Source organism: Arachis stenosperma, chromosome 2 (assembly GCF_014773155.1).
Source record: "Arachis stenosperma cultivar V10309 chromosome 2, arast.V10309.gnm1.PFL2, whole genome shotgun sequence".
In the NCBI taxonomy this organism is placed as follows: domain Eukaryota; kingdom Viridiplantae; phylum Streptophyta; class Magnoliopsida; order Fabales; family Fabaceae; genus Arachis; species Arachis stenosperma.
In genome coordinates, this window is record NC_080378.1 from 29983252 (window position 1) to 29988760 (window position 5509).

The window sequence follows — 5509 nt, forward strand, 5'->3', positions numbered from 1 at the left end:
GATTTAGCTCAAAGCTGCTTGCTTTGATGGGAGGTATACAGATGCTACTCCCATATGCAGCTGTAATGGGGTTAGCATATGACACCAGAGTCCTTCTGAACTGCTCAATTCCACTTAGGTCCATGATGGAGAAAGGGAAATGATATGGATTGCAAGTAGATTATTTTTTTTAGCCGAAAATATAAAATAAAATCAATGGAAAATAGAAAAAAATTCGAAAACCAAAATAGAATAAAATCAAAGCAAATTAAAAACTAAATTAAAAAGATTTTGGAATTAGCAATTAAAAAGATATGATTGAAAATTTGTTTTGAAAAAGATTTGATTTTTTTTTGAAATGAGGAGAGAGAAAAACAATAAAATGACACCAAACTTAGAATTTTTTAAAAAAATCAACACAAATTTTTGAAAACCTAAAGGAAAATACAAAGAAGACACTAAACTTAGAATTTTTAAGGATCAAAAAGGGACTAAGGACATGCAAATTCGAAAATTAAAAGAAAAACAAAAGCATGCAATTGACACCAAACTTAAAATATGAAACTACACTCAAATAAAAGACTCTAAACCAACAAAAATAAAACAGTCCTAATCTAAGCAAAAAGATAAACCGTCAGTTGTCCAAACTCGAACAATCCCCGGCAACGACGCCAAAAACTTGGTGCACGAAATTGCAATCACACTTTTGCAATCCCGCACAACTAACCAGCAAGTGCACTGGGTCGTCCAAGTAATACCTTACGTGAGTAAGGGTCGATCCCACGGAGATTGTCGGCTTGAAGCAAGCTATGGTTATCTTGTAACTCTTAGTCAGGATATCAATAATTATCAGTGTTGATTGTAAAAAGCAAAGGAACATGAAATAAGTACTTGTTTTGCAGTGATGGGGAACAGGTTGAGGTTTTGGAGATGCTCTATCTTCTGAACTTCTGCTTTCCTACTGTCTTCTTCTTCAAGCACGCAAGGCTCCTTCCATGGCAACCTGTATGTAGGGTTTCACCGTTGTCAATGGCTACCTCCCATCCTCTCAGTGAAAATGTTCAACGCGCTCTGTCACAGCACGGCTAATCATCTGTCGGTTCTCAATTGGGTCGGAATAGAATCCAGTGATTCTTTTGCGTCTGTCACTAATGCCCAGCCTTCAAGAGTTTGAATCTCGTCACAGTCATTCAATCCTTGAATCCTACTCAGAATACCACAGACAAGGTTTAGACTTTCCGGATTCTCTTGAATGCCGCCATCAATTCTAGCTTATACCACGAAGATTCTGATTAAGGAATCCAAGAGATATCTACTCAATCTAAGGTAGAACGGAGGTGGTTGTCAGGCACACGTTCATAGGTGAGAATGATGATGAGTGTCACAGATCATCACATACGTCAAGTTTAGGAACAAGTGATATCTTAGAATAGAAGCAAGCATGATTGAATGAAAAACAGTAGTAATTGCATTAACATTCGTCAGGTTTAGGAACAAGTGATATCTTAGAATAGAAGCAAGCATGATTGAATGAAAAACAGTAGTAATTGCATTAATCCATCAAGACACAGGAGAGCTCCTCACCCCTAACCATGGGGTTTAGAGACTCATGCTGTAGAAGATACAATGAGAAACGTGTAAAGTGTCATAAGGTACAGATACAATATCAAAAGGTCCTATTAATAGTGAACTAGTAACCTAGGGTATACAGAAATGAGTAAATGACGTAAAAATCCACTTCCGGGGTCCACTTGGTGTGTGCTTGGGCTGAGCATTGAAGCTTTCATGTGTAGAGACTTTTTCTGGAGTTAAACGCCAGCTTTTATGCCAGTTTGGACGTTTAACTCCAATTTTTGTGCCAGTTCCGGCGTTAAACGCCGGGAATTCTGAAGCTGATTTGCAATGCCGGTTTGAGCCATCAAATCTCGGGCAAAGTATGGACTATTACATTGCTGGGAAGCCCAGGATGTCTACTTTCCAACGCCGTTGAGAGCGCTCCAATTGGGCTTCTGTAGCTCCAGAAAATCCACTTCGAGTGCAGGGAGGTCAGAATCCAACAGCATCTGCAGCCATTTTCAGCCTCTAAATCAGATTTTTGCTCAGGTCCCTCAATTTCAGCCAGAAAATACCTGAAATCACAGAAAAACACACAAACTCATAGTAAAGCCCAGAAAAGTGAATTTTAACTAAAAACTAATAAAAATGTAATAAAAACTAACTAAAATATACTCAAAACACACTAAAAACAATGCCAAAAAAGCGTATAAATTATCCGCTCATCACACAGCACGGCTAATCATTTGTTGGTTCTCGATCATGTTGGAATAGAATCCATTGATTCTTTTGCATTTGTCATCAAGCCCAACAATCGCGAATTTGAAGCTCGTCACAGCCATTCAATCCTTGAATCCTACTTGGAATACCACAGACAAGATTTAAACTTTCCGGATCCTCTAGAGTGGCCGCCAAAATGTTCTAGCTTATACCACGAAGATTCTGATTAAGGAATCTAAGAGATACTCATTCAATCTAATGTAGAACAGATGTGGTTGTCAGGCACACGTTCATGGATTGAGGAAGGTGATGAGTGTCACGAATCATCACCTTCTTCATAGTGAAGCGCGAATGAACATCTTAGATAGGAACAAGCGTGTTTGAATGGAAAACAGAAATAATTACATTAATTCATCGAGACGCTGCAGAGCTCCTCACCCCCAACAATGGAGTTTAGAGACTCATGCCGTCAAAGAGTACAAAATTCAGATCTAAAAATGTCATGAGATACAAAATAAATCTCTAAAAGTTGTTTAAATACTAAACTAGTAACCTAGGTTTACAGAAAATGAGTAAACTAGGATGGATAGTGCAGAAATCCACTTCTGGGACCCACTTGGTGTGTTCTGGGGCTGAGACTTAAGCTTTTCACATGCCTGGGCTGTTTCTGGAGTTGAACGCCAGGTTGTAACCTGTTTCTGGCGTTGAACTCCAACTTGCAACCTGTTTCTGGCACTGAACGCCAGACTGCAACATGGAACTGGCGTTAAACGCCAGTTTACGTCATCTATCTTCACGCAAAGTATGAACTATTATATATTGCTGGAAAGCTCTGAATGTCTACTTTGCAACCAAATTGAGAGCGCGCCAATTGGACCTCTGTAGCTCCAAAAAATCTATTCCGAGTGCAGGGAGGTCAGAATCCAACAGCATCAGCAGTCCTTTTTCAACCTAAATCAGATTTTTGCTCAGCTCCCTCAATTTCAGCCAGAAAATACCTGAAATCACAGAAAAACACACAAACTCTTAGTAAAGTCCAGAAATATGAATTTTGCCTAAAAAATAATAAAAATATACTAAAAACTAACTAAAACATACTAAAATCTACATGAAATTACTCCCAAAAAGCGTATAAAATATCCGCTCATTAGAACCCCAAACCTTGTGATAATGTTTCTGTATAAGAATTTCTGACTTCTTTGGGCTGTGGCAGTAACTAATGGCTCTGCCTCAATCCAGTTAGTGAAGTAGTCTATTCCTACAATGAGAAACTTGACTTGCCCTGATCCTTGGGGGAAGGGTCCGAGGAGGTCGAGCCCCCACTTTGCAAATGGCTAGGGTGATGTAACACAAATGAGCTCCTCAGGTAGAGCTATATGGAAGTTGGCGTGCTTCAGGCATGGTGGGCATTTCTTGACGAATTCGGTTGCCTCCTTTTGTAAGGTCGGACAGTAAAAACCAGCTTGGAGTACCATTTTGGAAAGCGCTCATGCCTCCAGGTGGTTGCCACACATACCACTATGTACTTCTTCAAGGACTTCCCCTGTATTGGAGGCCGGCACACATTTTAGGAGGGATGTTGAAATCCCTCTCCTATATAGGATGTTGCCCAATATGGTGTAGTACTGTGCTTCTCGTACTAGCCTTTTTGCCTCGTTTTTATCTGTGGGGAGTGTTTCAGACTTGAGATAATTGATTATAGGAGTCATCCATCCTTGATTCTGACCTGATATGGTTAAGACTTTTTCTTCCTCCGAGATTGATGGACTTTGCAGTGTTTCTTAGATGAGGCTTCTATTATTGCCCCCTAGTTTGGTGCTGGATAGTTTTGAAATTAAAGTGCATCAGCTCGGGCATTCTGCTACGAGGTATATGTCGGACCTCATATCCTCTGAACTGTCCGAGCTATTCTCTGGTTTTGTCAAGGTATTTTTTTAGGGTAGGATCCTTAGCTTGGTAGCTCCCTTCTATTTGTGAGGTGACTACTTGTGAATCATTGAAGACGGTAAGCTTTTGAACTCCTACCTCCCTAGCCAACCTTAAACCAGTCAGTAGTGCCTCGTATTCAGCTTGGTTATTTGAGGCAGGGAACTCGAACTTCAGTGATAGCTCAATCTGGGTTCCCTGATCACTCTCTAAAATGACACCTCCGCCACTCCCGGTTTTGTTCGAGGAGCCATCCACGTAAAGGCTCCACTCTGTAGGGGCGCCCGGGGTGTCGGTGTACTCTGCGATGAAGTCGGCCAGATACTGAGACTTGATAGCTGTCTGAGCTTCATATTTGTTCCGAGGGTTACCTGAAACTGGAGGTCGATCTCGGACGAGATCTTCTGTGCTGGTTGGAGCGGTTGTGTCCGACTTGTTGGACTTGGTGGTAGTGCTGATTCTTCGTCCCCGGAGGGTGGGGGGGTACCTGCAAGGGACTTCGATGCTTAAGTTAGCAAGGGTATTAAGCAGGTATTGAGTAGAATCAGAGTATGAGTTATACCTGGGTGCTCCAGTGTATTTATAATGGCGTAGAGTGACCTTCTTAGATAAGATAAGTTAGTTATCTTATCTTATCTTTATCTTCGAGCGAGGTCGTCTTATCTTTAAGGGAACCACCTTTATCTCTATAGGCTTGGGCCGCCCTTGGATTCGGGTCGTGTTCCTCTGCTTGGGCCCTTTTATTGGGCTTTCCTGTGACTTTGGCCGAGCTCTTTAAGAAGAGGTTGGGTCATCCTGACCGGAAGAGGTAGGTCGCTTTGTCTGTAGAACACCCGGGTCGGACAGCTCGACCCAGGGTATGAACAGTGCCCCTGCTTGAGCTCGGTCTTCTTTTTTGAGGTTGAGTCCTTGACTTTGATCCTTCTCTAGTGAAGCCGAACTCAAGCATTTTGTCGATTCCTTTGTAGAAGCTTTTTGAATGTGGAACGTTTTTCTCAAAAAGCGCGTGATTTTATATCAGCGCTTTTGGGAACGTGCGAGGGTTTAATACCTTCATTAATTGGTATTAATTGCTCCGTTTTTCCTTGTGGCCTTTTATTTTAAATTTGCGACCAGAAAACGGTTTCCCTTCTTTGCTCCTCTTCGTAACTTCTCCCTTCGTTCTCTCGCTCTCTGTCTTTCGCCCACATTTTGCTTTTCTTGCGTTGCGACGTCGTTCAGTGATCGGTGATTCCGTCTCTTCATCTCCAGTTTTTCTGAAGCTTCCTGCTTTTTTCCAGGTTGGTTCCATTTTCTTTTTGTTTTGCTTTATCTTTTAATTCTCTGGTAA